At 35.0% G+C, this 9,879-nt stretch overlaps 1 long non-coding RNA gene across 5 annotated transcripts in view; it reads left to right on the top strand.

Annotated features, from left to right (window-relative positions):
• The first annotated feature begins 3,422 nt into the window (after window positions 1-3,422).
• Window positions 3,423-9,879, top strand: part of LOC118170081 — a 56,014-nt gene continuing 49,557 nt past the window's right edge. For 3 of the 5 annotated variants that reach the window (XR_004752479.1, XR_004752477.1, XR_004752478.1), the window contains exons 1-2: window positions 4,894-5,082; window positions 9,531-9,724. This is a non-coding gene — a long non-coding RNA (uncharacterized LOC118170081). Of the gene's footprint in view, window positions 3,458-4,893; window positions 5,083-9,530; window positions 9,725-9,879 lie in introns of those variants that run through there. The other 2 variants (XR_004752480.1, XR_004752476.1) reach the window with 2 other exon arrangements.

Genomic DNA, 9,879 nt, shown 5'->3' with positions numbered 1-9,879 from the left:
CACAATTTTTAAAATTAGAATAATTCTGTAAATTCTTTGCTTTAAAAACAAACAAAAAGTGGTCTATTTAGAATTCAGTTTATAGTTTACTAGAATAGAACAACCGAATTTCAGCAAAGTTGGCTTCCAGCCAAGCTTTGTATGACCATTTTTGTGCAATAAAAATAATTCAGTGTTTAATATTGTATTGGAACTCCATTCTCAATTGCATAGTTCCTTGTGTCTTTCAAAAAAAAACCACAACAACAACAACAACAACAAAACAAAACAAACCCAAATCAAAACAACTAACATTGAACAAGTCAGACATTGGCTTAATGTCTGAGTATAATAAGTATGTGGGTAATAAACTGAACTGTCAACACACTGAAACATGTAAGGAAGTTCCTATCCTGCCATTTATACTAAATTTGTTTTTCAATGTTCTGTTTTTTCTTAGGAATCTGGTTCATCACCCATACTCAACAGTGCACTGCTTGCTGAATATTATATGTGCATGTGCAGGTGGGTACAACTTTTAAATATTATGAAGTATTTTAAATGTTACTTCAAAGGTTTTACTAACTCCATGACCAAATTCACAGAACTTTCACAGAACTGTAGGGGTTGGAATGGACCTCGAAAGATCATCGGGTCCAACCCCCCTGCAAAGCAGGTTCCTCAGAGCAGGCTGCCCAGGTAGGCGTCCAGACGGCTACCCAAATGAAGAGGAGAGAGATTTTTGTATGTTTTGCAATGTTACTGCACTAAAACAAGCTGCTTAATTAAAACATGCTTCTGGCCACCTCTTGTGATGTTGGGTGGCCTGGAGAGAGGAGAGGCCATCCTGTAACATTTCACTCAGACAGTGCTTAGCTGGCTCTGGAGCCAGGAAACAAACAAACAAACAACAACAACAAAAAACAACAGATGTGGAACAAAGCTAACAGGAGGGAGAAGACAATCAGGTTGTCAAGGCTGAGTCCTTAATGTGTTGGCCAGTTTGTCCACAGGAGAGGAAAAACGTGGAACATTTATTTGAAGAATTGATGCAAAGACTACTCTGCAGGCAGCCAGCCCTCTGTGGTCTTCCTAATGGCTGTAGCCAGAGAGCTACTAGTTATGAACTACCTTCCTCGTGCATGCGGGCTATATGGAAATCAGACAATTATAGAAAATAACTTTCAGTTGCTGAACTTTGATGTAGTTGCTGTGTATGTCCAATTTCTCCTCTATCTCCCACCCCATGCCCTACTCCCCCAGCTCTTTCTCAAAGAGGCGTTTTCTGTTTTTCAATAGCTCATTTCATCATTTAGGATTATTCACTGAAAACATTGCATTAATTTCTATGATTGGGCAATGGTAAAAATGAGAACTTGATAGGTATACCTTTTATCTTCTCTCATGCTCCTGTCATGCTTTGAATATTACTCTTTTGCCTAGACCATGTTACTGTGCAAATTTTATATCTCTGTTACACTTTTTGTTTTTAACTCAACCTATGAGCCCAGCCTAGCTGCTTTGCTTCTTTCCTTTATCAAGCATAGATTTTCTACTGTAGCTTTTCTGGCTTTAGTTCAAACCTATAAAAATTCATTTTGGTACAAATAGAACATGGTTTCACTACAAGATGAAAGCATAGATTAATTTGCTCTATAGGTAGGGTGGACAGAAACACTCATCGTGTTAAAGTCTCATGACAACTCTCATTGTAAGATTGTCTTTTCTGCTGCTTGTAACTTTATAAAACTCTGATTTGGGGGATTTATTTCATTTGTTGGATGTCTGCCTTAGTCTGAGATTTCATTAAAAATACAGCCAAAATGTTTTAGACATTGCCAGGGAGCTGGGAAGATATGCTGAATTGTTTGTTTAAATAATTATTGAAGTATTGTAATGGAAATGCTCTGGTGGATTTCTTCTCCTGAGATATTACTTCAAATTTGGATGTGCCATTACATGTGTCGGGGTGGTATTTTTTATGCTGTCTTGGAAAACACTTGAAATTTACCCAACTTGTAAGTTTCTGAAGTCACATTTTGCATGTGCTCAGTACTTCCTAAAGGTTGCCAGACCAAAAACCAAAAATGTCTGGGGAAAAAGAAAAAAAAAAAAAAAAAAAAGAACCGGGCCTTTTGTAATTCCTTGTGCTGACCAGAGTACACAGAAGCCAAAACCAAATCCTGTGGAAACTGAGCATACCTCTGCCCAAGCATATGTGGGTTTTATAAGGGCTTTTCTTGTGGTTGCTTCCAGCTTATGTTAGCTATGTTAGAAATATATTATTATATACTGAATTCAGGCAAACTCAGATAATTAGAGAAGGTGGATTCTTGTGAAACTTTGTTCCGTCTCTGTGAATATTCATTATGATTCAGCCTTTAATGATGTGATTGCATGCTTCTTTTTTGCATAGGAACCAAGCCCCCAAGGAGCAGACAAGATGAATGTTGATCGTTAGTCAGCTATTTGTTATTTAATTTTATTCTCCTTTATTAATGTGTATTCTTATTATCTTATTAATTACAGACTTTTCAAATCCTACTGTGAAAAACAAAATTACTCATTTACTAGTGACATGTCTATAATAACCAAATTCCTCACCCCCCATTAATTGGTTTATGACATGTAACAGCTGAATGGTCAGAAGGTAGAATTATGTTCATACTGCAATTGGAGAGCTGAGATTCAGCAACAAGGCAAACCACCATCACTGGTATACTCGAATACAGATTCTCTTGACTTCAGTTGCTGCTATTAGGGTTCAGCATTTCAGTGGTTTGTGTCCTAGGTCTTCAATTTCAATATTTAGGATGTCTACATGAAATTAAAAAAAGTGTTTTAGGAAAACAAAAAATCATTTTCCTGCTATTATACTTTGATTCTTTAATCAAAATAGCTAGCTCAGAATAAAGCAGTGCAAACCTAGCCCTAGAAGAGAAAGAAGAATGAACATTACTAAGGTGAAGTTTAGTTTGAAGACATGCTTGGAGCTCTACAGAAAAACTCAAGGATAATTGGCAGGACAGAAATAAGAACAAGACATGAGCTTTTGCAGTATACCTCTGCCTTGCTGTTTCCCCTTCTGGCAAAATGAGGTGGGGGGTTGTAAAAGCATGATAGGCAGTCTGGATTACTTCTCAGTTCAGAACCACCAAGTGCCATTAGATGAGGAGCAATCTTTATGAAAATAATAGCAGTGACTGTGTAAGCATAGACTACGTAACATGAACATAAATATTTGCACAAAAGATGACTGCAGTAAGGTTGTTTTGACCACTGCCATTCTAGCATTTCCTGGTTGTTTTACTATAACTGAAGATAATTGTCTGCATGTGATGGCAAGAGGAAAAACCTCAAGTGTAATTTTCATTCTCCCTACTGTTTTCGCAGAATCACAGAACTGTAGGGCTTGGAAGGGACCTTGCTTGTGTCCAACCCCCCTGCCAAAGCAGGTTTCCTAGAGCAGGTTGCCCAGGTAGGGGTCCAGACATTTTTATTTTTATTTTTATTATTTTAGGTGATACAGTGTTGATGAAGATAGGCTATAAAGAAAACCAAAGAATAATAATAAAGATTTGTATCCACTGGATAAAGTGCTGAAAACAAATCCAAGCAAATTCTAGGTGTATTTGGAAGAAATGGAAAAACCTATTGACTCTTCAAGTTGAAGTTTTCCCTGGGAATGAAACAGGGTGGAATTCCTGACTACATGGTAAGTGATGCAGAGCGGTCTTTTGGATTTCACAGACACATTTCACATTTGACCTAAGATTAAGCAAATTTCACTTTTTTTTTTTTTTTTTCCTTTGCCACGTGACACTTAAAAAACAAACAACAACAAAACATTATAACTGTTATCTGTTTGGATTTTGTAAAAAAAAAATAATAAAAAAAATAATAAAAAAAAATCTGTTCATCTTATCTTGGATTTATTAAATGGGAGGTAATGGTCAAGATATCTTGTGACCATTGGGTTACTTTATACCTGAGGTTGTATTGAACCTAAATTTGGGGGATTTGAAACACTTTCCTATGCTCATTTTCCCAACACACTCTCATGGTACTGAAAAGGGTAGCAGGGTATAACTCCAGTGAATGGCATGGTCTGGTCTGGGCCATGGTAAATTGGGTAAATCTGTTAGTAACGCTTTCCAGTGGCTGGTATAATCAGACAAATTGTGAGTGTGTTGGGGCATTCCAGAATAACTTCTCAGTCCCCACTGAGTTTGAAATCTCTCCACAGATGATTGTTAACACTGATGAAATTCTAGTTTTTTTTGTTTTTTTTTTTTCCTTTTTATACTTTAGTGAGGTTTTAGCATAGTCCATTCCAAAAGATGCCAAAGCCCAGTTTTTACTGAAGTTGATAGGTTAACAACTGATTAATAATTGTGTGCTTTCTTTGTAGAGTGTCCCACCTGAGATGTATTATTATTTAAAGTGTCCGTAATGATTGCACAAAGTCTTCAGCCAGTTTGTGCTGTGCTAAAGCACCAATGTTCAGTGTCTGCTACAAAGAATCATGAAATTCTTAAAGTATGTTCTAAGGCCCTTTAAAAAAAACCAGTACTTTTAATTCAAAGAGAGATCCCCTGAATTACATGACCTAAAAAGACTTGCAATGGCCATTAAAAAACAGATCAACTCAACACATCCTATTTTTCTTTCAAGATTTTCAAGTGTTAGTAAGAGCACTGATGGAGTCTGTATTCAGTGGTAGTCAAAAAATGTTTTCAGTTTAGGGGTTCATATCTGCTATTCCAAGTTATATTCATCTCTCATGTATATATTGCATGTATGCATCTGCTCATGTAACACGAGCAGAATATTTCACCCTTGACTTTTTCTTTAAAAATAAAAGTCAAAGGTGAAAAGAGAGTCTTCAAACAAAGTCTTTTTTCTCTCTCTCTCTCTTTAAAAATATTTATTTATTTATTTTGAGCAGCATATGAAATCCTATAGAGTTTTGCAGGATGTTCTAACATTTAACTTTTCTTAGAGATAATGAGAAGAAGTCTCCTGAGATCTACTTAACTCAAGCTATGGGACATTGAGCTGCTGCTGTAAAAATCAAAGAACCGAAGAAATCAAAACAGTCAGGTAAATGTTATCTTAGACTGACGAAGCTTGAATTGCAATATGTTGGGTTTTTATCCACATTTTTTATGATTAATTTCTTTGGCTGTTGTAAATCAGATAACTGCAATGGATCTACAGTGACTCAAACCAACTGTAAATCTTTTGATGATTTCCATAAATTATTCCTGGCTTTCCCAGCACTCCTTTTTGGTTTCATAAATCAAAACCCAACCAGTGAGTTTTGGCTGTCCTGGAAGATGGCATCATAAATTGTTGTCACCAAAATGAGCTGACTTAAAAGCACTTTCCTTTCCAGCTTTCCTGATAACAAAATATTTGGGGTTTTGCAGTTGAAATTCAGAATTATAATGAACATCATGAAAATATGTTCAAGTTCACACTGTTTTAGTAATGATTTGTAATCACAAACCACTGGATTTCTTACACTAAATGCTTTTTGGTTTGCCTCTAAAATGCCGGGAGGACATGCCTGTTGTGGAGGGCAACATGTCATTTACAAACTGCACAATATATTCAAGGTAGTCTTTATTGAATATACCATTCTTTACATCCAGCTTGTTAGTCATTAAACATGAGAGAGAGAGAGTGATTTCTCTGGGATGATTTTTACAATCTTTTCTACACTGGTTAACATTCACTTTAACAAATAGTTTAGTTCTTGGAATCATTAGGATTGATCTTTTTAAGGATACATTTAATAAAGAGTTTCAAAATTGAGCCATTTGGATTGCACTGTGTGTGACTCTTATCTTCCTTTAAAAGAACATTGCAGGTTTTTACTAATTTGCCGGAAAACCACTGTTCAAAAACCTAATCCATGTAATAAGTAAACAAGGAAATGTTAAGAAAACAGAATATGTTTGTAGAGCTGCCAAGTTATTTTAAGCTTTGGAAATGATCTCATAATACGGAAAAATAAAAAGGAATGTAAATTACTTAGTAAAAGGTGGGAAAATGACAGAAGTTAAACTGCTGTAATTTTTCTTCCTGATATAATTCTCAATCCTTTTGATGAATGATTCAAAGGAAATTGTTGTACTTATCATTTAAAACCATGATCAATCATTAATCTTCTGTTTATTTATTTATTTTGAGATGATGATGTTAGCGTTTTATCATTCCGGTGTATCAATGTCTGATTATGGATAATACAAGTAGAACAATATAAGAAATAACCCATTGGACATATTTTTTGTGTTTTTCAAGCACATCTTCTGTCCCCAAGATCAATGCATGAGATCAGCTTTAACTGCAATCCCTTGCTTACCATCCAGCATTATGTTCCAGCCAAAGCCCATCTTTTTTGCCTTCCAGCATGTAAAGGCTTTTTTATCAGCTACCCTGACAGTTAGATTACTCAGATGAGTTCTTTTCTCCCTGTATCTATGGTAGCTAATTGAACAGTAAATAAACACATACATTAATATATGACATCGTTGGTTACAGACCTCCAGGTCCTGTGGCTGGTCTTTGTATCTGTTCTTCAAGTTTTGTATTTATTTTTTATTTATTAGATCACTTCTTTACTAAGATTATAAATTATAAATTTTGTTATCAGAAGGAATTCTATCTGATCTTGGTACATTATTGTTTAATTTGAAGCATGAGAACACTCAGGTGAATCCATGAAAAGGTTTTATTTTACCGAAGAGTGGTATGTTAGACATTTCTGAATTTCCAAAAACATAAATTTATCCATCTGATTCCTGGAAAAAAGTCTTGTGATGTTATTTTTTTTTTTTTTTCTTGTGCTAGTTTGAACAAACAAAAAATAAATTTGACAGAGGGGAATCCGTCCCAAAGTTAAACTGTAAAGTTTGTTATTAATGTATTGCTTATGTAACAATTCTGCTTTTAAAGCAGATAGTCAAATAATAGTTTATAAATCAAGCTTTTTTTTCACAACATTCATGGTTCCTCTTCTTCTTTACAGCAGGTTTAGTATTTGACATCGAGTGCATTTCTAAATGAATTCTGACGAATGATCTGGGAGTTGTCAGATGATGGGGAATCAATATCAGATGCACTGAACAAAAGAGAAAAGCAACTTAGTTTTGCTGCTTTCTGAAGTACAGGTACTAGCAAAATGTTTCAGATTATTTTTTTTCAAAAGCATAAAATGACATCACATAAAGTGATATTTTCCTCTTTAAGTAGAATAGCACATAAAAATTCACTGCAACTTTTGTTCAGTTACATGTATGTATTGGGAAAAGTTTACCTACAGCACTTGACATTTCAAAATCTGGACTTTAATTGCTTAAAGTCCATTGAGTAAACTCTGCTACCTTGTTTTCTAGAAATGGGTTGGTAGTTATAGTTTTATATGGCACATAAATCTCCTTTTTTACATTGGATAACTTGTTTTCCCACAATGACACTAAGAACATGTGAATGTTCAGTAGCTCTGTCTACATAGAGGTTGCCACAAGGGGCCTAATCTTGAAAGAGATGAATTACTTGCACAGTTATCTGTCAGAAATGTTACATTCTTATCTAGAATATGACCCTTTTTTACTAGCTTTGGAATCATGCTAATACAACAGAGTTGATGTAAAGGCACAAATTGTGTCTTTTCACAATGTACCAGTTGATGAGTTGATCAGTAAATTTGATCCAAAACTTTTAAAGATACTTTCCTGAACATTTCAAAAACAAACTATTTTTGCACTGACATTGTATACCAAAGAAGCTATTTTGGTATGGTTCATATCCTGATGTTTATAAACACTCTGACAACTTCTGCCCCAAATGATAGATGTTTCCGATTAATTGGAAATAAATATATCATATATGTTCTTAAATATCCTTATATTAACGTGTTCCATCTTGAAATTCAATAATTGAATCTTTACCATTCTAACTGCGATCAGTCTTTTATGGCTCTCTAGTTAAAGTAACTCACCGGCATACTGTGCTTTTTGTCCTGCTCTGTTGGTTTTATAGGCTATGTGAGGCAGTGGCTACACGCACGTATACAGATTACTCTAGCTACCGTAGCCACTATAGGTCAATTTGTGCAGAATATTGCCAATAAGACCAGTTACTATGCCTGTCAGTGAGACAGTATCCCTCTTACTTCTGTCTTTCTAACCTCTCAATTGACAGTTTTTCAATATATTTGGCTAAAACACCTTCAGACTTTTCTCCTAAGGCATGCTGTTGACTAATTACTATAAACTTGAATACAGTAAGAAAAGTTAATTACCTTACTACTGGCTATTATTTTCTGAATTTCCTGATTTTTTTTTTTTTCTTTTCTGATAAAACTGTAAACAATCCAGAGTAAAGGCAGTGTCTTTCTCCAGATTCCTACAGCATGTAGTCCTGCTGTAGTATTCAAAACTCCATGAAGTTTTGAAGTATTACACAGAATAGAAATAGTGATAGTTAATAATAAGTTACTGATTTTAGCACTGAATATCACTATTAAGTTGGATTTAATTAGAGTTTTGTGTGAGAGTTCATTCTTATTGGAAAAAGAAACAAACAAACAAAAAGAATAAAAAGTACATCATCTCTTACTGCAGCCAAATATTTGTAAACTGAAGTTGCTGAGAGCCTAAGTGGTAACAGTCATCTTGCAAACAGATGGGACAGTCCTGTGCTTGTGAACTTTTGCCCTGGGAAACAAGAGATAAAGGAAATGAGGGGGGAAAAATAAGGAGAAATGCTCATTAATTATTACTTATTAGGCAGTATTACCTTGCAATAATGGTTTCATTCAGGCACATTTGTATAATAAATCTCTAGAAATAGTCTCAGAGTAATTCAGATACTAGCAGGTAGTTTTCATTTTAAAAATTGCCATTGGGTGTTTGTGTAGTCGTGTGTGGCTTTTCCTTAGCCATGGTAACTGGAGTCAGAGTGTTGCTTTAACCTATTAATGATGTCACAGATTAAATTATGTCTGTAAACAGAAATTTACACTCTGTACTTTTGCAATCTGCTGTATTTCGATCTTGTTAGATTTCTTGCTTTGAAATCTAAATTAACAGTGTTTGTGAAAATGTCCAATGTGGCCTAAAATTTAGGTGAGAAAATGCATATCTAAGAATGACCATTTTGTTGTTCAATGATGTTGTGCTCTTTTACTTGAAAGAATGAACTGATTAGCAGCATATTTTTGTCTGATTCTCTAGAACTCCCTATACAGCTCAGATTTCATTATTCATTATTTTGTTTGTTTGTTTTGGTAGTTTTTTACATCTGGTTTCATAATCAGCAATGCCACACGGTTTCATACAAAGTGAAATTGTTACCTGTTTCGAGTCTGGTTAGGTAGGAAATATATTCTAAAGAGATTTGTACACAAAATCTATCAGTGTTTTTAATCATTATCTCATGCTTTCTGCTTTCTGAAATATGGCTTATTATTTTTCAGCATCCTAATACACAAATCATCTCACTCCTAAATTCCACTGACACTATTCTTCCAATCATTACAGATTGTCCACATGCTACCACCATAACACTGAGTCACATCCAGTGCAGGTCAGCTGGGATCAACGTGAAATTACTGCCAATATAGGATGCTCCTATGGCCAATGCCTCCTGCTTCCAGTACCAGACTTGTCAGGTTCAATACATAGCCCAAGATGAAGTTGGAAACACAGACTTTTGCTGGTTTAAGGTAATCAAAGTAAGTGCTGTTCTAGAGTAAGGCTTAACAAATTTGCTTTTGGATACTGCTGCCTCTTTAGCAATTCAGTTTCCAATACCAAACTCAGTGCCCTTGTTTGATTTAATGCACAGTTTGTTATCAGTTCCACTACACCAAAGCCATAATCAGCAATG

The sequence above is a fragment of the Oxyura jamaicensis genome, chromosome 7, assembly GCF_011077185.1.
Source record: "Oxyura jamaicensis isolate SHBP4307 breed ruddy duck chromosome 7, BPBGC_Ojam_1.0, whole genome shotgun sequence".
Classification (NCBI taxonomy): Eukaryota; Metazoa; Chordata; class Aves; order Anseriformes; family Anatidae; genus Oxyura; species Oxyura jamaicensis.
The sequence above is the reverse complement of the archived record's forward strand: the minus strand, read 5'-3'. Positions and strand labels throughout refer to the sequence as shown.